This window comes from Hylobates moloch, unplaced genomic scaffold, assembly GCF_009828535.3.
Source record: "Hylobates moloch isolate HMO894 unplaced genomic scaffold, HMol_V3 SCAFFOLD_375, whole genome shotgun sequence".
Lineage (NCBI taxonomy): Eukaryota > Metazoa > Chordata > Mammalia > Primates > Hylobatidae > Hylobates > Hylobates moloch.
The window spans coordinates 1,453-29,189 of NW_026652650.1; the positions used below are offsets into that span (position 1 = coordinate 1,453).

The 27,737-nt window shown below is 35.7% G+C and overlaps 1 pseudogene; it reads left to right on the top strand.

The window, feature by feature from the left end:
• The first annotated feature begins 242 nt into the window (after positions 1-242).
• LOC116464290 (dynamin-like 120 kDa protein, mitochondrial) lies at positions 243-27,707 on the top strand (annotated as a pseudogene).
• The last annotated feature ends 30 nt before the right edge of the window (positions 27,708-27,737 follow it).

Genomic DNA, 27,737 nt, shown 5'->3' on the forward strand with positions numbered 1-27,737 from the left:
CGAGTGAGGCAATGCCTCGCCCTGCTTCGGCTTGTGCACAGTGCGCTTCACCGACTGTCCTGCACCCACTGTTTGGCACTCCCTAGTGAGATGAAACCGGTACCTCAAACAAATGCAGAAATCACCCGTCTTCTGTGTCACTCAGGGAGTGTGTGTTTCCTTTAGTGTATCGCTCTTTTTATGTCATTTCCTTTGTACTGTTACCCTATCTGATCTTTCCTCCATATTCATTTTTCTTTCAGTGAGGTCTGCCAGTCTTTAATGAAACACAGCTCTGGAATAAAAGGAAGTTTACCACTACAAAAACTACATCTGGTTTCACGAAGCATTTATCATTCACATCATCCTACCTTAAATCTTCAACGACCCCAATTAAGGACATCCTTTCAGCAGTTCTCTTCTCTGACAAACCTTCCTTTACGTAAACTGAAATTCTCTCCAATTAAATATGGCTACCAGCCTCGCAGGAATTTTTGGCCAGCAAGATTAGCTACAAGACTCTTAAACTTCGCTATCTCATACTAGGATCGGCTGTTGGGTGGCTACACAGCCAAAAAGGTGAACTTAACATTCCTACTGGTTTTCCAATTATTATATCATGATTAAGTTTCTATAGCATAAATCATTTTTCTTTTGTGTAGTGGAATACAATTGGATGTTTAAACATTTTGTGTCTCTACCATGGACTAGATTGTTTTAATGATGCTAATAGGAAGATGCCTTTAGAATCTTAGTTATAATTACAGGAAAGTAAAATGGCCTACTGGAAGGAGCACAGGGCTGGGAATAGGAACACCTAGGTTTGATTTTGAGCTTTGACATTTAGTAGCACAGATGTGAAAGTCAGGTGGCATTCTCACACAAGCACTTCTTGGCAGGTCTGGGACCAGAGGCAAGGCGTCCTGTCTCCCAGTCTGTCTTCCTTCTACCCCACAGTACTATTTAGAGCAAAATTATGAAACCTGTTTGAAATAGGAGTATATTCTGAATTTTTACATTTTTCATATTTAACAGAGGAGTGTTAACGTGTTTTATGTGCTTGTTTGCTGAGGCCACTTACATTTGTTTCTTAAAAATTTTGAACATAATACATTATTCTTAGTAGATTAATGTGTTTTAACTAAATAATTCTTCTTTACATGTTTATTTGGCATGCGGAGCATCTGATTGACACACTTTCTTACCTTTTAGACTTTTGATCAGTGGAAAGATATGATACCGGACCTTAGTGAATATAAATGGATTGTGCCTGACATTGCGTGGGAAATTGATGAGTATATCGATTTTGGTTTGTATCATGAACATTAAAATACTTTTTTTGGTCATCTTGAGGAAAGAGAAATAGTTTATTGAGATAGTTTCTTAACTTATGAACCTAATATATCATAATTTCATTTTAATGATATGAGTAATAGAATATCAATGAAAAAATCTGTACAGAAGAAATACCCAGTAGCCCATCATTTTACCACAGCTGCCACTAACCGTTTGGAGCATTTTCGTTTAATTATACTTACTATATGTGGTTAGTATCTTTTTAACTTATCGGTTGATTGAGACAGGATCTTGCTCTGTCACTCAGGCTGAAGTGCGGTCTTGGAATCATAACTCACTGCAGCCTTGAACTGGGCTTAAGCAGTACTTCCAACTCAGCCTCCCAAGTAGCCGGGACTACATGTGTGTGCCACCATGTCCGACTGATTTTTTAATTTCTTGTAGAGATGGGGTCTCACTATGTTGCCCAGGCTAGTCTCAAATTCCTTAGCCCAAACCTCTCACCTCAGCCTCTCAAAGCGCTGAGATTACAAGTGTGAGCCACTATGCCTGGCTTGAGTTTTTTTCTTTTAATTTTTTTCTTTTCATGAATACTACCACAGAATAATATTTTAGTTCCCTTTTTAAAAATTATGTAATCATGGTGGATATACACTTTGAATTTTGTCTTTTGCTACCTAACATATTTTGTCAGCATTTCCATGCTGCCAAGTAGCCTTTCTATTAATAATATCATTTTCTGTGTTATGTAATGTTGCCCAGAGCATATTTATTGTGACCCACCTAACTAGCTCCTTTTGATTGGATACCTTGGTTATCTCTACTTTTTGTAGCCAAGTTCTTAAAAGTCTGTTAGTACCCACAGTAATTTCTTCTCTTAGTTGGCCACTGCCCTCCCTTTTTCAATAGGTGGATGAGAAAAAAGTATATTGGATAGCTATGATTGCCAGTACTTCATGGTGATCTTTAAGAAATATATTCTCCTCAAATTTTTTAAAATACTTTGTCTGGTTTCTTAGTTTAGGTGTATGTGGATGTGGAATTAATCTTTACTTGCACTTATTCACAGAATTTTTTTTTTTTTTTTGAGGCGGAGTCTCGTTCTGTCGCCCAGGCTGGAGTGCAGTGGCGCGATCTCGGCTCACTGCAAGCTCTGCCTCCTGGGTTCACGCCATTCTCCTGCCTCAGCCTCTCCGAGTAGCTGGGACTACAGGCGCCCGCCACCACGCCCGGCTTATTTTTTTGTATTTTTAGTAGAGACGGGGTTTCACGGTGGTCTCGATGTCCTGACCTCGTGATCCGCCTGCCTCGGCCTCCCAAAGTGCTAGAATTTATAAAGATAAAACTGTTCTATGTTGATGAATGTATTTGCAAAAAAAGCACACTTTCAAATTGTTCTTCTGATATTAATGAGGAGAGCTTTCAACTTGATGTATTTGCCAGTACCACAGCATAGTGGCTGAGAGCCTGTATTCTGGAGCTAGACTGCCTGGGCTGGAACCCGGGCTCCTCCACTTCCTTGCTGTGTACCTTAGTCTCTCATCTGTAAATAGGGTTGATAATATAGCTGTTTTGTAGGGTTGTCATGAGGATTAAACAAGTTAATACTTTAGCCCTTTATAAGAATAGTATCTGACATATTTTCTTAGTTTCGTACTGTATATGTTTTGATCTTTTCCAGAGAAAATTAGAAAAGCCCTTCCTAATTCAGAAGACCTTGTAAGGTTAGCACCAGACTTTGACAAGATTGTTGAAAGCCTCAGCTTATTGAAGGACTTTTTTACCTCAGGTAAGGAAGAACCTGTTTGATCTAATTAAAAAATTTAAGAACCATGGAGGAAAAATACATGGATTATTTGTTTATTCCCATTTTTTTTAAATTAACATATTTAGTACCAATGAAAAACAGGACATTTTTTAAAAAGATAAACACAAAATTTTGTTACACAATGGTTTTAATCTTTGTTTAGCCCAGTAAAATGGCAATTCATAAGCACTTAAACATTCTTGGCTTTTAGTGAGGGGAAAAAATATATCATTTGTTCTTGACAAGTAGATGAGACTTCCTATGTATTTGCTTTTCATAAGTGGTTGGACCAATTTGATGGTTTTAAAACAGATTTAAGTATGATAGACCATAATGAGTAGCATTTATTAAGTTTAATCCTGGCGTATTTGCCCAATTATTGCCCTATTGTAATATGAAATCTGAGATCTCAGACATCTTTGCTCACTTCTGTTAAATTTTACATTTCTATTTCCCCTTTTGCTGATTTTTCACAGGTCACAAATTGGTTAGTGAAGTCATAGGAGCTTCTGACCTTCTTCTCTTGTTAAGTGTGTAAACAGACATTTTTGCTGACGTTAACATGCCTTTTAAATGCTTCTAATAAACTAGTTGCAAATAAAATTGCAGACCAAATTTATAATGCTGCTTATGCTGAATTTTAAAACCCCAGAACTACATTAGGCAAACTCATTATCCTTTAGGTGGAAATAATAAAATAATTATTTTGTGATAAAACTAAAATTCTTAAATATGTATGTGTATTATAAGATTAAAGCTATTAAAAGAAAATTTACTTAGCAAAAATATTTTCTTGAAATAGATCTAATTGTTTTTGATAATTGAAATGAAAAGTAATTTTAGTTTGTCTCATCTGCCCTGTCATGGTTGACATTTAAATTTGTTTTCCGGCCGGGCGCGGTGGCTCATGCCTGTAATCCCAGCATTTTGGGAGGCCAAGGCAGGTGGATCATGAGGTCAGGAGATTGAGACCATCCTGGCTAACACGGTGAAACCCCGTCTCTACTAAAAATACAAAAAATTAGCCGGGCGTGGTGGCACGTGCCTGTAGTCCTAGCTACTCGGGAGGCTGAGGCAGGAGAATCGCTTGAACCCAGGAGGTGGAGGTTGCAGTGAGCCAAGATTGTGCCGCTGCACTCCAGCCTGGGCGACAGAGGGAGACTCTGCCTCAAAAAAAAAAAAAAAATTGTTTTCCTACTACACGTGGTCTGTAATGCCAGTGGTATGTGGCTGAACTGTAAGTACTGTCATGTAAATTAATCCTTACCAAAGATTGTCTTATTTTTTATTGTAATTTTCAGTTATGTATTTTTAATTGTTAGGTTAAACATATGCTGTGATTGCTATAGTTAGTATTTTTTTATTTTCTGCATAGGTTATCAGTCATGTTCCTTAAAATAAGAATAAAGGCGATTTGATTCTTTGAATCTGAGTTGCTCTAAAAATCCATTCACCTTTTCATTGACTCGATGTAATTTGAAATTCAGCTTGGACTCTTGACGTCACTGGAGAATGTGAAAGGTTGCATATTTATCTTTAAGGTTCTCCGGGAGAAACGGCGTTTAGAGCAACAGATCATGGATCTGAAAGTGACAAGCATTTTAGAAAGGTAAGTTTAAAAGAGAACTGTTCATGTAGGTAGTTTTGAAAGATTTTTTAAAGTTTTTACTTCTTTGGAAGATTTTAAAATGATAACATCTCAGAAGCAAATACAAAAACATCCAAGTAGAGATATTGTTACTAATCTTAGTGCAAAGTTAAGGTATTACGTGGCAGTTCTGGAAATATAATTGAGAAGCCCATTTCTTTCACATATGTTCTGTGAAACATTAGTTTCGAGGGTTGTCCCCAAGAAAGAGTTGTGTTGTTAAAGTGTGGGGGGAGAAAGGCTCGTTTAGACAAAGCAAGCGGACTTCTTTTTTTTCCCTAGGACTTCTCATACTGTAATATACTCATGCACATTGTGAATTTCCAAGGAGTCAAAGCATACAGTGGTTTCCCAAATTATTTATCAACAGAACCCTTTTGCTCATGGAACATCGTATAGGGACTAGATTTCACTTTGGGGAAACTAGAAAGGGAATAGGAATTGGGTTATTAGGAAATAAATCAATTCCCTGATATTGATAGTTAACAAAGTTATGTATGGGGTTATTTATGGTATGTTATTTTCAATACATATTCATTAACAAAATCCGTATGAAAGTTATAGGAGAATTGCTGAGGTAGAATAACATACTTTGCTCTGTATTTATAATACTCATATATTTACCTGACGTTTTCTGAGTCTTCACTTTTTTCATTCTTTTGGAATTGGTAAAATAACTGATTCCTTGAAAGTTTTTTTCTAAATGACACCTAGATAAATAGATTTATAGAAAAAATATTGTATGATGTTTTAACATTCATGTAATATGGAACATGTAATTTTTATACTGGAGGTTATTATACTTTTATTACATCAAGGAAGTAATTTTATGTTTATTTTGGAAGCAGGAAGAAGAAATAATTTCTATGAATAGGTTTTCATCCCTTTCCTTGTTCTTCAACTTTGAACTTTTTATATTCCAAATTTTAATTATATTTCAAAAGATTTTTTTCTTTTGCCTTTTAATTTTATCTTTTGGAGAAAAATGTACGTCAAAATGTATGTATGTGTATTTGCCTTTTGATTTGATCTTTTTTGACACTCTTTTGCATTGACATTATTTTAACCAAAGGACACTCTTGATTGTTCCTGCTACTGTGGGAAAAAACAATAAGTAGAAATTAGCCTAATATTTGTGGCTTATTTTGAGTGAAGGCCTTAGCCCTTAAGGCAATTAAATTTACTGTGGAGAGAAGAGCTAATCTACTGGGGAGAAGGAGCCTTTGTTACAGGGGTGGTAGTGTGGTTCTTTGAGTGACAAGATTTCTGTTTGCCAAACTGGTTAGGAGAGGTCTGTATGTCTGCTTTCTCTCTTATGGCCTAGGATCACTTTGGTGAATGAAAAACCTGTTTCAGGGCCTGACTCAGATAATTCCCTTAAAACCCTGCTAAGGTCATAAATGAATAATCAGTAATTGAACAGAAGCTCTGCAATAATAGAAAAGAAGCCAGATAATTATTTTTGGAAATTTAATTATATTTACAGATTTTATTTTATACAATAGACATGGAATTAAATTTATTACATTATGTTCTAATTTACTCTTTGCTTGTTTTAATTTGCTTGTTTGACAATAAATGTCCTTGTAAACTATTTCCTTTTAACTTTTTCTCAATTTTTGGTGCGTATTTTCCCCATTGAAGACTTACCAATTATTTTTTTCAACTGTTTGTTACACATACTGAATCTAGAGTTGTAATTAAGCTACTTTCATTACTGGTTAAGTCAAATTGTAGCAAATGCTACTATAAAAATTTACTATGTCATGTTGATCAAAAGTTCTGATATGATTTGATTAATGAAACATTGAAAAGAATAGTAAAACCAACCATTTTTAACCTTACACTACTATCTTGAGGTATGATTGACATACATTAAAACCACCTCTTAATAAATGCTTCTTGTTAATCAAAAATTTGAAAACGTATGTCCACTGGAGGAGAAGAGACATAGCCCTTGATGTGAATTGAATATTACTGAGACTTGGAGACCTTCAGAACTACCTGAAGACGAATCGAAGTGCTGCCTGCTTTAGAGAATTGGACTAATTTAATTTGGGAGTCAGTCGATTGCTGTGTATCAGTCATCATATATACCGGTGAGAAGACCACTTAGTTCATTCCCTTTTTTAGATTCTGTAAGATTATTGTGTTCCAGTGAAATTGATTTGCAAAATGAGACACTTTATTTTCTGTGCTTTTGTTCTATCATGTTTCTGATTGGTCATAAGCATCTCACAGAAGTAAGAAATACGGCCATTCAGAAGGCAACAAGCACATTTATAATTTATAGAAAATTTTTGAAGGACTTCTTCATGGCCTGAATCATGAAAAGTAGTAGTATTGTTTCAAGTATAATTATTAAATTATAATACATTAATGTTCTTTCTTGCAACGTATTACTCTCATTCTTTTTTTTTTTTTTTGAGACAGAGTCTCACCCTGTTGCCTGGCTGGAGTACAGTGGTATGGTTTTGGCTCACTGCAACCTCTGCCTCCCGAGTTCAAGCAATTCACCTGCCTCAGCCTCCCAAGTAGCTGGGATTACAGGCTCCCGCCACCACGCCTGGCTAATTTTTGTACTTTTAGTAGAGACAGGGTTTCACCAGGTTGGTCAGGATGGTCTCAATCTCTTGACCTCATGGTCTGCCCACCTCGGCCTCCCAAAGTGTTGGGATTACAGGCGTGAGCCACCCAGCCCTCTGATTCTTAATTTTATGGTTTATGTTGTACCTCTCCAGCTGAAGTTATCTCTTTTCTTTTTTCTGCATGTTTAGTGTTCACTCATCTTTATAGCACAGCTCAATTGTCACTTCATGAAGCCTTCCGTAACCTTTGTAGCTCCATTAATTATATTCTTCTGAGTGTTCAAAACACTTGTCATATGAAACACTATTACTTTGGCTTACATTCTTACTATCTAATCGGCCATTTCTGTTACTAAATCTTTTTCTCAGAGCACCTGGGATAGTCTTCTGTCTTAGTAAAATCAGTTGATTGATTCAACTCGGCAGAGTAGAGGCTGATGAAAGTAAATAAATCTGGTTGATGCCGACAAAATTTTGGTCCCCTCAATTTTTTGCTCTCATTACCTGCAAATTCTCCCTGGCCTTCATATTTGGCAACCATTGAGGAGAACAAGGCTGTAAAAGTAGTTCCTGTACTTGATATTCTGAATTGGAATTAAGCAATGTTGCTTAAGTAGGATTTGCTTTTCTGGGATTTCTTATGCAACAAATAATGTAGTAACTGGAAATCCAAGTTCAAGGCACTGACAGATTCGATGTCTTCTGAGGACCCTTGGCTTCATAGATGATGTCTTCTCCCTATATCCTCACATAGCAAAAGGGGCCAGGCAGCTCTGGCGTTTTTTTTGTAAGACCAGCAACTCCAGAAACCTCATGACCTCATCACCTCCCAAAGGCCCCACCTCTCAATACTATCACATTGTGAGGCTAGGTTTCAACATATGAATTGTGGGGGACAAAAATTCAGACCATAGTATCATATTTCAAGATGACTTAAAATCTTCTCTACCAAGCTCATTAACTTTCAGGTTAGCACAGTATTTTCATTTGCTATTTTGGTTTCTGGAGTTATTACTAATTTTCTTGATCTGATGTTATAATTAAAAAAATCCAGAACGTTGTTCGTGAAATGAGACTGAGATAAGGAAGCTGATTCAGAGATGGAGATTTAAAAAAAGAGAGATGAGAGATTGAGATCTGCAGTGTCAAATTGACAATAGCCAGGAGTCAGGAGACATTAAGAGACTATACCATCTGTGATTGTTAATGATTATTTATTGTTATTTATAAATACTACTGTATTTTATATATTATATATGTTGTTTTAAAAATTATTTTTGTGCCATTTCTCGAAAGAAAAATGTCTAAGCTTGGGAAAATATTTATTGAAAAATGTGGTTTGCACATCTGAGGAGTGTATCTTGCACAGTAGGTGCGTAGATTTCTTCCTCTTCCTGTTCCACATGGCCTTAGCTTAGAGGCTGTGTGGCCATCACTTTGTATTTAGGGTAAGACTGGTGCACAAAATCAAAGACAGGTAACCTTGGTATAAGTGTAGTATCATGTAAATAGCTTTTCTATGTCTAATTCTTGTTTTCTTCCTACTTTTTCAGGAGGTCAATTTCAGTTTATTTCAAGTATCTTTACATAATAATGCTTCAGTAACAGGCGTGGAAGGAAAGAGACATGTCTCTAGAGTGTTTTCTTGAAATCTAATAGATGATTGGAGTATTTACCATGCAGTTGTGTATATACATAAGCAGTGAATTTGAGAGGAATTTTTAAGCTATAAATAAAAAAGCATTGTGTGCCTCATGGACGCAAATAAGAAATGTGGAATATGGCTGATCCAAAGGGAATGAGTTATCTCAATTGATTAATCACAGTCAGTTACAGATTGAACTCTTTGTTCTACTCTTTGCCCCCTTCTCACTATTGCACTTGACTAGTCTTAAAAAAGAAAGAAATGTGGAATATTTTCTCACTACTTCGGGATTTTATAAATTGGAATACTAGTGGTATGTAAATACAGCAGGTACACTACTGTATAAACCAACATAGGAAGCCTTCTTTAAAGGGAATTGTTTGAGAAATTTGAACACTTGAATGATTTGAATAAAGGATTGTGATAAATGATCAAATGAAAGAAAATAAATTAGGTTACTCTTCTTTCTGCTTGATAAAGCAATGATTTTTTTAAAGGTAAAAATTATGAGAATGATGAGGATAGTAGTTAGCATTGTCTTTCTTTGATAGGTTTGTTAATGATCATAAAACTGATTTATTTAAAGACATGTCTTTTTATAACTATATTTTATACTATTGTATCCGGAAACAAATATTGAATTTCATTTGTCATGTGGAAGAAATCAACTAGTTATAACCTTTGATTTATAGTAAATCAACGAGTTTCATTTATTGTCTAATATTGGCAATGATCACAGCCTAATGTATCAAAACTAACAGAATAAAAATTCTCCAAATTATATCCAGATTTTAAGACACTTTCTAATTATATAAAATAAAATATTTTGGGCAATCTTTTTTTTTAACTCTGAAACTATTTAAAGCTCCTAATTTAGAATATCTTAATAAATACCCATTTTCCTCTTTTTATTTTTATAACTTGGTAAAAATTGAGTCCATCGTTTTCCCAGAACGCTGTTCTTAAATGGTTACCTCATTCACTAGAACTTTCCTTTTTTTAGGATTTCTAATTAAGAAAACATTAGGCTTGTAACATTGTCAAATCTTGGTTGTCTTTCCTCCACATTTTTTGAGGTCAATTATCTAATAGGCCATCAATTAATAAAGCTATGCAGGAAATGACATGTATTTTAGTATCATGCCACATGTGAATATCCTGTATTAAAAATTGTATCAATATACTATTGTATAATTATGAAATGGAATGAATTTTAGAAATAGAAAAGGTGATTTTTTGTGCATAGGTCCAAACTGTGTTTTGTTTTCATTTCAAAATTTCATAATAACGATATTGTCTCCATATCTTAATTGTGTTTTTTTATAGCACTTATTTAGTAATTTGTATATGCTTGGCTGTATTCTCAGAGGCTGTTTCTATTTAATGTTGTCAAAACAGCTCATAAAAAGTGAAAATTCGGTCAGACTAGTTATTTGATATTATATATGAAATCAAAACAACCTGAAACACTATCTTTTAATTTAAATAAAGAACGCTAAATTTTAATCAAATGTATGCAAAGGCACATAGAATATATGACTTAATGTAAAACCTTGATTAACTTGATGCTGGAAACCTGTTCCTAGGGACCTTTACTTGAATAAATGAAATATCAAGAAAAAATACTTAATAATAATTTAATAAGTAAGTAAGCTATTATGATCTTCAATCAGTCCTGAGAGAATCATGATTGAGAATTAGAAAATTTAGACCAGTAAGATCAACACTGTTAAAAAAAAAAAAGTCAGTATTTTTTCTGCATATTTTTTGTAAATCTGGCTCATTTTATTTAGCACTTATTATTGCACTTTCCTTTTCACTTTTTAAACTATGCTGTTTTATTTTTCTGAGACATCTGATTTACTGAGGAGGAAAATGGAAATGCAGTACAGAGCCCAAGGGTATGACGGCTTTAACTGAGTTTCCATTTCTGTTTTAAGTTAACCATCCCTCCCTATCTTACATCTGTTCCTTTGTTGCGCCCTTTGGTTTAACATTGTTTTCCTCCCCAATTTCCTCTTCTCCTCATTGTGAACTCATGGCAGGGTCTGCTTGGTGAGCTCATTCTCTTACAACAACAAATTCAAGAGCATGAAGAGGAAGCACGCAGAGCTGCTGGCCAATATAGCACGAGCTATGCCCAACAGAAGCGCAAGGTGATGGATGGTTTAAGGGGGCTGCCGATACATTCGCGCTAATCAGCCATTTCTGCCAAGATCACGTCATCTTAATCCGTTCATGGACTCCAAATATAAGAAATTAATTTGACAAAGTAAAAATATAAAAGATGCATCATGTAAATATGTAACTTTTCTGGAGTGGGTAGTATAGGAAAAGCCAAAAGTAACAAATTCAAGCAGAGGAATTTTGGTTTCTGAAAATTAGGTTGTCTGTAGGGTCCCTGTATTTATATTTAGAACAAAATTAGGAATTGCTGTTTATATGGTCCAGTTATTGAGTCACCCTAAGTTTGTAGGCATCTTACCTACCTACTTGCTCCCCAAGTTTTTATTTCTAAAATGAAAAGCATTGCTGTAGATGACCAGTTCACACTAAAGAATAATGTTTATTTCTTTGTTTTAGCTAAAGTATATGGGCAGGGAACATTCATATTCTTATAGAAGAAAATTATTTTGGCTTTTGGGCAAAAGGATGTAGTTCTTATACACTTTGACAAACTCATTGTGTACATCTTTCACATTAATCAAAGTCAGCACAAATAAATTTTCACCTTGGACCACTGAGGGTTTGAACACTGGAAATTTGATATAATTCTGGTTGCTAAAGAACAAGTTCTAATAAAAGCATAAGTCTGTACCGATATGTGGCCGTTAGTGCAATCAGCAGATCCGTAAAAATACGATTTTGATGGTTAGGTAATCTTACAGCGTAGATCCCAAAGTTCATGGTTGGAAGAGATTTTTAGGTCAAAGTGAAATAAGTGTAATGAACTTTATACTCTGAGATCTTGAAATCAGCTAATTATGTTACATCTTATTAGATCAGAAAAGTTTTGAAGTTATATACAAACTCTAGTCAGGAAAAAGATTCAGTCATGTAATTCTTGTACATTCTACTATTTAAATCAACCAATATTATAGATTATGATTTAGTGCAGTAATTCTGCTGGCTAACCGTATCTCATTTGGTGGTGGTTAATACGTCAGAGTACTCACCATAGTTTCATTTATTTTTTCAGCATCACTTCCTGGTTTTTCTCAATTCCATGGCTGTGGAATCAATTGCTATGTATATTTAGGTTCGGTGAGCAAAAACATAGCTAGAAAAAGAAAAGAAGTGAATTTCCTACCTGGTTAAATTAAAGTCGATGTGTTAAGCCAAGGAGGACTTATTTTGAATGGTACTTTAACAATCCCTGTTCTGTATACTGTGAATATATCATTTAAATAGCCTAATAAATTGGATGCTTAGGCTGAGCCACCCATACTTTAGTTTTGTTACAGAAAGAAGGGAGAGGAGCAAGTATGTTCGTATGTGTTAATTAGAAATAAGAATGTAGCTGTAGTTACACGTTGTTTTTAAGTTTTTTTCATAAGACAACTCGAAATGAGTCCCATAGGCCTGCTATTTAACATTCTAAGATATGACTTAAGATTAATGATGAGCTTTTGAATCTGACAATTCAAGAGATATCCATAATGAATACTGATTCATTTTCTACATTGCTGAAAGCTAATGTTCATTTTAAGCCTACTTTAGTAGGCTTTATTTGGGCTTAGAGATGTTATTCCTCTTTCTGATATTTATCGGGTTATCTGTTTAACCCTTTGATATCTCCCTTTCCCGATTTGTAAATTAGAGACTGGCAAGACTTTTTACCCTGAGTAGAGCACCAAACACGGCTTGTTCCTGCCCACACCGTAGTTACCTTCAGGGGGAGTTAATGGGACTTTAAAAGCAATTTATGCTCTTTTATAGTGAAATTATCCCTCTTACTATCCCGAAAGACTGTACCTTACAATATCCTCCACTCCTTTCCCCCTGTAGTTAATACAGAGATGACTTTTTGGTTCTTCACTGCCATCATGATCAAAATCCTAATTCACAAGATTTTTATCATTCCAGGCATGTGAGGTTTACTTGATGCATAAAACCACAAGTACTTTTTGTTGTTTTTTAATTGTTTTTTCTCTCTTATCTTCTTGAAAGTCTAAGTAGATCATCATTTTTGATGTCTTATTAGTAGCAACTAATAAATTTTCCCTGTATCTTCTCAGCAAAAGAACTCAAGCAGAGTCAGAAGATTAGAACTACCATTGGTAGTTTTGCCTCCTATGGATGTGTTCACATACATAGAAATTTTTCCAATGACCTTTTTATATATGTATTTCAGAATTTCAGAATGGCCTCAATGGCTTAATAGGAAGAAATACTTGAAGTTTTTAAATCAGGGCTTGGTTTTGTGAGGAGCTAGTAAAGGTTTTCCTCTTTCAGCTTTAGCTTATTTCTGCGGAGGATTCCGCTCTTTCTCCATCAGTTTCATGGCCCTGGAATTGTAGAAAAGCTCTGGTTTCAAGACCATTGATATCCATTTCTGTCAGGGTGAGTTTTAAATTTATTTCATGATGCAAACAATGTATTGAACAACAGGGCATGAACTTGTTCTTGTTGTAAGTGGCTGAATTTTATCAGTAAAGCACATCAAAATTACCCCAATTGCTAGTTAAGACCTAGAGTGACAGATTGAAAATAGCTTGTGTTATTCTCTTAAGAAAATATGTAAAGATTATCATCTCATCAATCTTTAATGTTTGTTTTATAAATCTAAATGTCTTTATCTTGTTTCCTAGGAAATATTAGGTCTAATTTTTTACTTTACCACCAGCTGTCTTTTATTTTACTCTTTTTTTTGAGGCGGAATTTCGCTCTTGTTGTTCAGGCTTGAGTGCAGTGGCAGTATCGCAGCTCACTGCAACCTCTGCCTGCCGGGTTCAAGCGATTCTCCTGCCTCAGCTTCCCGAGTAGCTGGGATTACAGGCAGATGCCACCACACCGGGCTAATTTTGTATTTTTAGTAGAGACGGGGTGTCTTCATGTTGGTCAGGCTGGTCTCGAACTCCCAACCTCAGGTGATCTGCCTGCCTCAGCCTCCCAAAGTGCTGGGATTACAGGCATGAGCCACCGCGCCTGGCCAGCTGTCTTTTAATATAACATTATGATTAATTGTGATGTTCCATTAAACTAAGCGGAGAGGAAACATGCTGGTAAACCATGCGTGAGTTATTCCTTGTACCGGAAAGGCAAATGACACATTTTATCCTAAAATTCAAATGTATAAACATCTTAACAGTTGTGATCCTTAAATACTACTAATCTAGCATAGAAATTATATTTGTAATATTCTACTAACCTTATATCATTTTAACTTTTTATATAACTTTTTTATTTCACCAAATTAAGTTAACCTTTTGTAGCCCTCGGCTTATACGAAACATCCTAACTTTTTTGTTTAATTGTATTAGTTTTTAAGTTATTGCCCCAGATGTCAAGTAATCCTGGATTTTCTATAATAATTTAGGATATATTGCATGAAGTCAGTATTTACATTTAAAACTGAAACAATTTATACTAATACAGTTTATACATTTCACACTAATTTAGCTACAGTTGGATAAATATTTAATGGAACAAAGTAAATCAAAGTACCTTTTAAAATGAATTGGAAATTAAATCCACATAACAATTTTTTGTGACCACACTGTTACGGTGTGATGGCATGCCAAATGATCATAATGTGCAATTATTTCTTTCTTCATTGGCTTTCAAGATTCTGTTCTTTAGTTTGTGGGCTCCTCTCCAACTTGCTTGTCTCCTCACAGTTTCGGCGACTGTTTATAATTCTCGTCCATCCTACATAAACACACACAGTCAAAATGAAAAAAAGCTTCTATCAGCAGATCTGTGCTTGCTGTACAGAAATGGGAAAACAATTGAAGTTTGCATTATCTTTTTTCTAATTACCAGATCATTTTTGGAGCTATTTAGGCATAGGCTTTTAAGGAAAAAAGAAAAAAAGAGTGTACCTTTTGTTTCTAGCAAGGGTTGTTATCTATATTATTGAAATGAAAAATTGGGAAAATTATGATAAAGTATTTAGAAATAGGAATTAAAATCTTAAAATAACTTCATAGCATGGACAAGACTTATTAATGTCTACCTCAATAAGCAAATCATTTAAAATTTTTTCATGTATATTTGCTGCCATGATGTGTTGTGATTGCTTAAATAACCAATGAATGAAGAGCAACAAGGATTTAAATGAAGAGGAATATGGATTTAACTATTTTCTCCTGTGAAATAAGTTCGTATTTACAAGTTTTGATTTTCAGAAATTAGACAATTATTTTTAAAGGCTGGGATGACAACTTCTGCCTCTTACCAAGAAGTCAAAGCACAGTTATGTGAATTCATCATAAATCACATCATTTTTATTATATTTGATTATTATATTTTGTATTTATAATTGTATTGTGACTACTTTAAAACCTGTTACATAATTGTTTTTTAATATTTTATTTTAGAATTATTAGCATTAATAACAATTTGAAGTAGTTTACACAATACCTGTGAGTTTTATTTTTGTTTTATATTGAAATTAATTTTAGTTGCTGTACTTGGCTTCATTGCTATGGATGCATTCTCTGTATTATGAGTTAGCAGATCTTTCCTTGGAATTGAATTTAAAAGCAAGCATTTGGCTCCACTTCAATCTCTGAAAATGCAACTTGTTCTTTGCATTTATTACATAATTCACTACTTATGGTACAGAAATGGATACAATACAAAAATATTTCCTTATAAGATACACTGTGACCAATGAGCTTTTTAAATGCTGTAAATAGTAACATGTGTTCGACTTTTCAAAACACATTTCTGGAGGGATATCAGTGCTTTATTTCCCCAAATATGAGTCCCTATGCTTTAGTACAAAACAACTTCTGAAGAATTTAGTAACCATATGTGTTGATCTCTTGTTTTCTTTTTTTTTTCTTTTTTTTTTGAGACGGAGTCTCGCTCTGTCGCCCAGGCTGGAGTGCAGTGGCGCAATGTCGGCTCACTGCAAGCTCCGCCTCCCGGGTTCTCGCCATTCTCCTGCCTCAGCCTCTCCGAGTAGCTGGGACTAGATCTCTTGTTTTTCTAACTAGGCTTTCATAAGAAATGACTAGAATAGCAACAGGAAAATGATTGCCTTTTAAGGTTTTTGTTTCTCAATGTAAAATTTTGGTGAACCATTTTTATTGATAAATACAGGTATTTTTACTTTCTTAAATCAATTGATTTAAAATTACTTTGATTAAATATGCATATAAAGTCAGTTGTTTTTAACTCTCAATACTTATCAAAAAAATTTAACTTGCTGTACATTCTGAATAAACCTAATTCTATTCAACTAAAATTATTTTAAACATTTAGGTGTCAGACAAAGAGAAAATTGACCAACTTCAGGAAGAACTTCTGCACACTCAGGTAATCATGATGACTAAGAAAAACTAGGGACTTTTAAAAATTATATTCGAATATAACTTTGGTGATATGGACATTTATTTTTTCAACAGAGCAAAATTTGGAATGTTTAATGATAGAACCTTATTATCGATAGATGCAAAAGCTAATTGAGAAATAAGGAATAAAGACAGAACTAGATAAGTATGGAGTTAACTCATTTATATGTAAAAACCTATTTTGAGTGAATCTTATGCCCAAAAGGGAGAAAGTGGCTTGTCCTTATATAAACTTATGCTTTTATTTTTACATTGATAAGCTAATACAGTTAAAGAAATTTGAGTTGAGTCGACCACATCGTTCTAGTGGACTCTCAGGAGACTTTTACTTTGCTTCGCAAGCCTGAAAGCAGTCAGACAATGCTTACCTAAAGCTCTTTCTGGCACTGCTTAGAAAAGCTATTTTCTTATAGTTGGTGATAAAATTATTACTTTAAGGACATATTTTGAGCAATGTAATGAGTGGGTAACATTCTAGTACAAAATTACCCTATCACAGCCGGGCGCGGTGGCTCATACCTGTAATCCCAGCACTTTGGGAGGCCGAAGCGGGCGGATCACGAGGTCAGGAGATCGAGACCATCCTGGCTAACACAGTGAAACCCCTTCTCTACTAAAAATACAAAAAATTAGCCAGGCGGGGTGGTGGGCGCCTGTAGTCCCAGCTACTCGGGAGGCTGAGGCAGGAGAATGGCGTGAACCCAGGAGGCGGAGCTTGCAGTGAGCCCAGATGGCGCCACTGCACTCCAGCCTGGGCGACAGAGTGAGACTCCGTCTCAAAAAAAAAAAAAATTACCCTATCACTCAATCGTCAGTTTTTCTATATAGGTGACACTGACATGCATTAATTAACTTATTTTTTAAAGTTCAAAGAGTTACTATCAGCTGGGCATGGTGGGTCATGCCTGTAATCCCAGCACTTTGGGAGGCTGAGGCAGGAGGATCGCTTGAGCCCAGGAGTTTGAGACCAGCTTGGGCAACCCGGAGAAACACCATATCTACAAAAAAATTTTTTTTAATTAGCCATGTGTGGTGGTTTGTGCCTGTAGTCCCAGCAACTGGGAGGCTAAGGCAGGAGGATCACTTGAGTCCCAGGAGGTCAAGACTACTGTGAGCCTTGATTGCTCCCTGGCCAATAGAGCAGCACCCTGTCTGGAAGAAAAAAAGAAAAAGAAAAAGAGTTAATCTTGGATCTCTTTTTTGTGAAAAAGTGAAACAACTACAAGTTGAGTATCTCTTATCTGAGATGCTTGGGGCCAGCGTGTTTTGGATTTCAGATTTTTGAATTAGGGATAATCAGTCAGTAGTATGTTTTGAGTCACAGGTTTCTTTGGTATCTATTTATTGAGTCTCAAACCTCACTATACGCTAGACTCGACTGTGTTCTAGAAAGAGCACTGTATCTATGTTTTTAAGGCTTCCTAGCCAGGTGATTCCAATCTGCAACCAGGGATAAGAATCATTGGTCACAAAGCATAGCCTCTGGAGCACATTAGAAATGCACATTCTTGACCCCATCCCATACCTACTGAAGAATCAGAAACTCTGGGATGAAACTCAGCAATCTGTTTTTAAACACCCTCAAGGTAATTCTGCTGCATTCTAAAGTTTGAGAATTATTGTTCTAGAGCTTTCAGAGACAGCCCAATAGCACATCTCTTCAGGATGGCTGCAAATTGGCATCTGTACCAAAATGTTTCCATCCCCAGAAAATGTAGACCCCAAAATTGATTTTGTGTTTACAAAGAAATGAGCCACTGGAAATTCTACCCTCTTATATATCCCTTGATATAAACCCTTCAATTTGTGCAATTGTAATTGTCAGCCATGAGGCACTGATAGACTGTCTTATGGAGAATTCACTGGGTTATCCGTATCAATGATGTCCAATAGAAATATCCAAGCCACTTGTGTAATTTTTAATTTTTACATTAAAAAAGGGTAAAAAGAAACGTGGAATTAGTTTTCATAATATATTTAACCCAGTCTATCCCAGATAGTATCATTTCAACATGTGATCAGTATAAAAAATATTAATGAGGTATTTTACGCATACAGCACAATCTCATTTCAGACCAGCCACATTTCAGGTACTTGATAACTACATGTGGCTAGTAGCTGCCGTATTAAACAACACAGATCTAATCCTTAGATGCTACCAGAATTTTGTTATATATACTATTCCTAGATATAAATGAATAAGTTTATGTAAAAATATGTTTATAGTAGAGTCTAGCCAGTAGTTCTACCTGTCTCATACTATGTATGTGTTCAATTATGTATGCGTTCTTTTAATTTGGCTTGAGTTGGACTTGCTGTAAGGATAGAACCGTGATTTCCTGTGAATTACTTTGTTCTTGAAAGATTCCAATAAGCTAAAAGAATTATAAGGAATATTTTCTATTATAAAAGGCATATTATAAGTTGGACATAAACATTCTGCTGGTTGTAGGAAGGAGTTATTTTAATAGTTTTCTCTATATTGTTAATGTTTAGAGAAGAAATAAAAGCTGGGAAGACAAATTAGAAAGGATCAAATTTATTTGAGAAGGAAAATGTGTAGACAAGCAACTACTTACCAAAAAAAAAAAAAACCTGTTTAGACATATTAGTCTTCTTTAAAAATCTGTTTTTATATCATTCTTTTTGGTTTCTTTTTTTTTTTTGTAAGTAGTTGCTTGGCTACACATTTTCCTTCTCAAATAAATTTGATCCTTTCTAATTTGTCTTTCCAGCTTTTTTTGTCTTCGCCAGTCTGGAGTGCAGTGGTGCAATCTTGGCTGACTGCAACCTCCGCTTCCCGGGTTCAAGCGATTCTCCTGCCTCAGCCTCCCTAGTAGCTGGGACTACAGGCGCCCGCCACGACGCCTGGCTAATTTTTAGTAGAGACAGGGTTTCACCATGTTGGCCAGGATGGTCTTGATCTCTTGGCATCGTGATCCATCCGCCTTGGCCTCCCAAAGTGCTGGGATTACAGGCGTGAGCCTCCGCACCCAGCCTATATCATTCTTTTAAATATTAATATATTATCTCTGGACATGGAAACATAACAAAACATAGAAGAGTTTGAGCCTCTGACAGACCTCTATTCAAAACCCTACTCCTCTACCAGGCGACCTTGGTCAGGCTCTCAGATATTCCTCGCTCTTTATTCCTAGTCTGTGTAATTCCTGCTTTATGGGGTTTTTGTGAAGGCTAAGGGAGTTAATGCATTTGCAACACTTACTAAGGAGTCTGTCACATAATGCATGCTTGGGTACTGCTAGCTATTATTTTATAGCATCTTAATTAAAACCTAAAATAATGTCAAGAAAGGGAAGAATTTGAATTTGTGTTAAATGGCCCTGTAATGTGAAGACTTAAAATTTTGTTATAATAGGAAATATTCCCTTCTAGAATGTACTTAAGAACTGCTTCTTTAAATTCTTACGTTTTTACTATTTCAAAATAATTTTTTCAATGTGAGTAGCAAGGAATTTTCCAAATGAAATTCTTACTTATGATAGAAAATTACAATGATTTCCACTGTTTGTAAGAGATAATAGTCATTGTTTAATTTATTCCCAATGTTTTCCAGATGCTTTTAAAATGTAATACATTTTAAATAGGAGATAGGACTTCAAGATTTTGGAAGATTTTAATTTAGACTTAATACTATTTGATAACCCATCTTTTTCTTATATAGTTACACTTATTATTTTGTTGCAGTTAAAGTATCAGAGAATCTTGGAACAATTAGAAAAGGAGAACAAAGAATTGAGAAAATCAGTATTGCAGAAAGATGACAAAGGCATTCATCATAGAAAGCTTAAGGTATTCTAAGTTTATCTTGTTTAATCTCAAAATTTTACCGCTTAACATTGTGTGTTCATCAGTACCAGTTTTTAAGGAGCTGTAAAGTGTGCTGTCATCCTTTTCTTTCTAACCTAATGTCCTTGGAGGATGGAGGGTCTCTTCCTGTATTAAGACATTTTAAAAGTTGTAGTCTCCAAATACTTGTTTTATACTATGCCCATAAAATCTTTACACTTTTAAGAGCTATTTCACGTGAATCAGTTTATTTTTCTGAAATATCTAGTTTATCTCTAGGCTTAACCTTTACATAAAATTTTATATAAAATCAGAATTGTTAATTGATGGACATGTAAGTGACTTATCATCATTGCTTTACTTGTATGCCAGTGAATGATTAGACCATTTTCTTCAGTTTTTAAAAAAATTAACACTTTTCTTCTAAGGAGAGCTTTCTTAGGCATTTTAAGGAATTTTTGAAAAAGTACGTGCTGGTATTATTATCATCAGCACATTGGTAAGCTTATTTATCAATGAATCGAGTGTTACTATTCCCCACCAAACTAACCACATGTGCTAAATTGAATTGAAACAATTATTTAACTTAAATCTCATATAAGTAAGCAGAGTTTATATGTAGCAAAACTGCAGTAAATCATGGCGTATACATTCTGTAGTCAAGGTCCAAAGATAATACAGTTCTAGCTTAACAAACATGCATTAGTAGCTTTGACTGTAAATCATGACTGCACAAAACAGATAACATGACTATTTACAAGTGACACTTAGAACTGAGAAAAGTCATTTCTAAGTGCTAATATATAGAGAGTTTACCTCAGAAACAGTATTTCTCTCATAAAATGCAGTGGCAGTTAATATTTTTTGTTTATTTTTAGGTGGGTGGATTGGCAGTTGCTTGCCATTTAATTTTTTCTAGGGATTAAGAAATGAAAGGAACCTTAAGCCATCATTTTGCTCCTGCCTTAGCATTAAAACTTATCCATAATTATTAAATGCTTGATGATACCCCTTTTTTTCAGGCCTATTTATTTTACTTGTAATTTATTTTATTTTATTTTATTTTATTTGTAATTTATTTATTTTGTAATTTATTTAAGTTATTTATTAATTAAAATAAATTTGGAATTTATTTTATTTGTAATTATTTCAAATAATTACATGAAGCTTGTTACACGCAATGCAAAGCACCACGTTCAACTCTGATTCTACAGCAAGAAACGATACAGGATATTTGCCCTTGCTACACTCATATTTCAGCCTGCCCAGTTGTCAGCGGATACTTAACCACCCTTACCGGTTTAACAGTCTTCCTGGTTTCTCCTTCATTCAGATGCTTGCTTGCACGTGCTCTCTGTCCTCTCTCCTGTTTCTCTCTCATGCATGCCTCAAACTTGGCAAAGAATAATTTCATTGTCAGTTGGTTACCTGACCACCTTATTTTGCCTTTTTGGTGTTAATGGTCTTTTCTTGCATTCAGTATTAGCTCATCAGTATTAAGTAATAATTTCCATCTTGCTTAATTAGAATGTTAGGAAATCCTGAATTAATTAACTTTATTAAATCATTGTATCTAAATAAACTGAATGAGAAATGGACTTTTAATCTGTACTATTTTAGTTTTTACTATGAAGATGTATTTATGTAATTTGAGAAAACAATACAATGATTATGGAAAAACAATTTGAATTTATCACTTTTTTCTCTTGACACATCTGTTATATTTTTTTCTTTACTTTCACTGTTTTATATTATAACTTTTTAAAATTCTTACAGAAATCTTTGATTGACATGTATTCTGAAGTTCTTGATGTTCTCTCTGATTATGATGCCAGTTATAATACACAAGATCATCTGCCACGGGTACGTGAAAAATTGATAGTGAACTTGCCAATTAGCAAAAAAAGCAGCAGCTTAGCTTCTTAAAAATTATGTGTGTATATGTACACATACACATATATACATACTAGATGTAGGCATTTTTTTTTTATATAATCTTATATATTCCAAGTAATGTCTTAAGCAATATTATTTGACGATTTTAGTTCATTATAAATATTAATAAATATAAGTACATTATATTTATGAGTTACTATATGTGTTATGAAGGAAGATATTTGGCTTTATATAGTCATAATATTAGTAATATTTAAATACTGAACAGTGGATTAAATTAGCCATATGCGTGAAATTTAATAGAATTGAAAATGTGTTTTTAAGCAGTAAACTAGCTATGGAAAAGATTTATGGAAAGTTAATAACCTGGATTTAGAAATGCTGGTTTAAATGAGCACAAGTTTTTAAAATAAAAATTAGGCTATAAGCAGTGGATCCAGTTATAGTTTTGCTGTTCCTATTTTCAGTGTGCACACATGTATCAATCAGCATTTTTTTTACAGATTTTAAAATACTTTTTCACCTGTAGAAATTTTAAAAGACTAAAAAACTCAGCAGCATTACAAATAGGATTTAATTTTAATTTGGTATCAGAAAAATATGAATAAGTGTTCTTTGTTTTGTGGGAAGGTTGTTGTAGTTGGAGATCAGAGTGCTGGAAAGACTAGTGTGTTGGAAACGATTGCCCAGGCTCGAATATTCCCGAGAGGATCTGGGGAGATGATGACACGTTCGCCAGTTAAGGTAAGAAAACAGGCCATCTCAGTGAGGTTCCCTAGGAGAGTAACTGCTTCAGTGAGACCTGTTCATTGTGCTGAAATGAAGACTTTTCACCAAAGAAGGAATTGATACATCGTGTTTGGAATAATCCCTAGTGTGGAAATCAGTAGGAGGCACAGCCAGGAGGCCAGTGTGGCAGGAGCTGAGTGAGGGGAGAGTGGTAGGAGAGGATGACAGAGACCCACTTGGGAGGCCTTCGGATTTTATTCTGAATAAGATAAGAGAGAAGTTAAGAGAATGAGAATATTGGGAGTGGAGTCAATGAATATAGATAATTTTCTAGTTTTATTGTGACAAAAGAGCAGAGAAATGAGGCAGTAGCAATTGAATATTGTTGGATTAAGGGGAGGTTTTTAACCCTTTTCCTGTTTAGAAAAAAAAGTGCAGCTCAACACCAGTGCTCATTTAATTTTACGTAAACACACTCTCTGAAGCTGAAGTAAATCTGACTAATTTTCAATGTGAAAATAAAATATAAAAACTGTTCTTAGAGTTATTTCTAAACAGTACTAACATCAGAATCGTCTCAATCATCAGAATGTCTGTTTTTTAAAAGTCAGATTTATCAAATTAATCTTCGGCCAACAACTTTTTGAGAATGATGTAAACATCACACATAGGAATTCTGCATTTTCTAGGATTTGACATTTTCAACTATTGAAAATTACTGTATTTTGTAAATGGTCATACCGTTACTAAAACGGAATGCTTGAAATAGAATGATGTCTTTTGTTTCCAAAGTCAGTATACTAGAGCTATGTGAAAATAATCATAAAAGCGAGATATTTTACGGCAGAGTTATGTTGGGGCAAATGCTGCAGCTGCAAAGCACTGCTGGCAAATATTGTCAGAGCGAGTGGGAAAAGGGTTAAAGATGTTTATATGCTGATTATAATGATCTAATAAAGGGGGGGGAATGATGCAAGGGAGAGGGAAAATTACAAGAGCAAAGTTACTGAGGTGAAGGAGCTTGTGACTTGGCGTACTAGTCCGTATCTAGGAGCACTGACAATTTCTCCATGGTCACAGGAAGAAGGTATGGGGCTGCAGAGTCTTTCATTGAACAGATATTGACAGAATGCTTAATATGTACTAGCAGCATTCTAGGCAATATGTTGGTAAACAGCAACAACAAAGAAGATCCTTGCCATAATGGAGGGTATGTTCTAGTAGAGGGAGACAGACAATAGATAATAAGTATAATACATAACTGTATAGTATGTTAGAAGGCAATAGTGTCGTACAAAAAGAAAAGGCAGAACCAGGCAAGGAGAATGGGGGTGCCCCAGAGTATTCATAGATTGCATTGATAAGGTGGCATTTGAACCAAGATTTGCAGAAAGTGAGGGAGTAGTCCTGAGGATATCCTGTGTTCAGCAAGGAGAATAGCTGATGCAAAGCCTCTGAGGTGGTCGTGCGGCTGTCGTGTTCAAGGAACAACACAGAGGCCTGTGTGGTCAGGTCGGGGTGAAGAGCTAGCCACGGTCGGGGCAAATGATGACGTTAGAGGAATAATGAAGAGCAGGGAGGAACAGATCAATAAGGCCTTATAGGCCATTGTACAGACTTCCGTTTTATTTTAAGTAAAATGGAGAGCCAGTGCAGGGTTTCGAGCAAAGTAACAACAGTGCCTTTTAAAAGGCTGCTCTTTTGAAAATAGTTGTAGCCAAGATGTAGAACCAGGGAGTCCAGGCTACTGGAGTATCCAGGTGATACTTGGGCTAGGGAAGTAGCAGTGAAAGTGGTAAGAAATTGATAGATTATAAATGTATTTTGAAAGTAGAATTAACAGGATTTCTTGACAGGTTTGATATGGAGAGGGGAGAGAAGAAAAGCAATGGGGAGAAAGAGAGAGAGTGTCAATCATCAATGATGGCTCCAGGGTCTTTAGCCGGAACAAATTAAAGGGTGTAGTTTGCATGGAAGTCTGTCAGTGGATCAGGTTTGGGGGAAGAAGATCAGGAGTTCCGTTTTGGACTTGCTGAGTGGTGATAACAAGCAGTTGGGTATGCAAGTTTAGACAGACGTCTGGGCCAGAGACATATATTTAGGAGTCATGATCAACTATCTAAAAGTAGTATTTAAAGTCATGATCTTACTGGAGAAGATCTTCAAGGGAGTGAGTAGAGATAAGACACAGAAGCAAGCAGTATATTCTGGGCACTCTGAACATTAAGATGTCGAGGGAAGAGAAAATAACAAAGGAATGTGTGAAGGCCCAACCAGTATAGTAAGAGGCAAAGCAGAGCAGGGCAGTGCGCTCAAAGTCAGGGAAACAAAAAGAAAATATGGAGGAGGAGGGAGTGCTCAGTGAGGTCACATGCTGCTGATCCATCAAGGAAGGTGAACATAGAAACCAGTCATTGAGTTCACCATTGGAGGCAAGAAAGGGGAACGTGTGGAAGTTTCCTTCTGATTGCTTCTGCTTCCTCAGTGAAATACTAAGCCAGATGATCAGCTGTTAATTAGAAAGGAGAAGAGATTAAAGACTGAGGCAGGAAGAACAAGTGAAGTCTTTTAACAGATTGTGGTGACTCTAGGAGTGAATCAGTGCAGAAAGTCAAGTGATATTAGGATTACTGAGTTGGACTGAAGTCCCTTTAAGTTCTGTGGACATAAATTTTAAATGAATCATTATGATTGTGTTTTGTTTTTTTCATGTTCAGCTGGTGGGGGTAGGTGTAGAATAATGGGAAGATTGAAATTACCAAGAATTATGGCAAGAATAGTGGGAGAAAGACAGTAAGGCTGATGCTGAAATCTTCAAGAAATGAAATCTGTTTACAAGTGCAACAGGATATGGGCAGCCTAGTGTGATTCATCCAGATTGCACTTTTGTGGGTCTAGCTATGGATTGAATCGTGTTATGGGTTACTAGTTCTGTGTGTGGTACTGTGTGCATGTACCAGACTTTACATATCCATTTTACTATCGATGGGAATTTGGGGTACATCTAACCTAGAGATAAAAACAAAATGAACCTCAGACTACACCTCATATCCTGTTCAATAATCAGTTGTAAAAACATGGGAAAGAAGCCTACCTTTTACATCGTTACTGGCACCCTAATTGTAGAAGCTGTGGATGATACTTCAAGAAGGAATTAATTTTATTTTGGCAGGCAGGGTGTGAACAGGTTTCCTTGAAACAGATGAGGCTGGTCTCGTTCCGGTTTGTCATTTGTCCCTTACCGTTTACTAGAGCTTCTCCTTGACCCACGCTGAATTCCAGTTTTTTGTTTCCCCAGAGCAGTGAAAGTGCCAAAATCCCAGCTTAGCATTTTAACCTCCTTAGCAGCTTCTTTCTGCTTGGTTTCTTAATATGTGAAAGCTGTGAAAGGAAACTGTGCACAGGATGTTGGGTTTTGTTTTGGAGGTTTATTTCTGCAGTTCATTTTTCTTTGGGATTGTGGCACCTTAAGACGTGACTGCTTGATAACTCGGAATTCCAATCTTGTCTACTCAACCCAGTGAAACTGCTATACATTTTAAGTTTTTCTCTTGGGCCTTTGCCCTGTGCTACAAATCAGCAAATCCTCTGATGGAAAATAGCTGAACAGCTTTCAAAGAGCTGTTTATTGTTTTTTAATTTAGCCTGTTTAGCTAATCTCAGTAGAAGGAATTGTATTTTTAAAGTAAAATAACTAGAGAGAAGCTAGAAAAGTGTCAATTAGGCGTTTAGAAGTTCTTGTGAAACCACTGACTGTTGATATACATTGCTATAACATTTCTTGGCTGGGCGCGGTGGCTCATGCCTATAATCCCAGCACTTTGGGAGGCTGAGGAGGGCGGATCACCCGAGGTCAAGAGTTCAAGACCAGCCTGGCCAACATGGCGAAACCCTGTCTCTACTAAAAGTACAAAAAACTAGCCAGGCGTGATGGCGGGCATCTGTAATCCCAGCTACTCGGGAGGCTGAGGCAGGAGAAGCACTTGAAACCGGGGAGTGGAGGTTGCAGTGAGCCGAGATCACGCCACTGCACTCCAGCCTGGGCGACAGAATGAGACTCCGTCTCAAAACAAACAAAAAAACAAAACAAAATTTCTTACCCAAATATCACTCCTTGAGTGAAGCCTGTCATAGCTCCCTTATCATCAGTTCCATTCTCTTCTGTGGCACCCTAGGTTTTGTCACTCTCTTCTATTATGTCTGTGTATATTTCTCCCAGCATGTAATGAGGTCTAAAACCGGGACAGTCAGCTCTGTGTTTCCCCACTTACAACACCTGACACATCGTTCACTCTCTATAGAGGTTGAATGAATGAATTGTCCTTTACCTAAATTCATCTTTGAGGTTAAATGCAAGGTTTCCTTTTAGTGTTTCAAGTTTTAGAGAGATGATTTTGGGCTTAGTGCTGTGTATAGCATTGACTGGGGAAAGAAAGAGGCAGCAGCATTTTAGGTCATGAGAGATATAAAGGAACCAGCATTCTTGTTGGGAAATCACAACATGTATGACATATATACAAACAATACAAATACAAAATTATTGTCTTCTCAAAACTACCATGTTGACAGCTTCAGGGGGTGCACCAGCAGTAGTGTGAAGGGACTCTTGGCTTTGTGCAATGCAGTAGCCCTGTCTAGACCACATAAGGGCTGTGGGAATTAATATTACTTATAAATACATCATTACATCTCAGTTTTCTATTACTATCAGGTGACTCTCAGTGAAGGTCCTCACCATGTGGCCCTATTTAAAGATAGTTCTCGGGAGTTTGGTCTTACCAAAGATGTAAGTAAAATTCATCTAAGGTTGCTATGT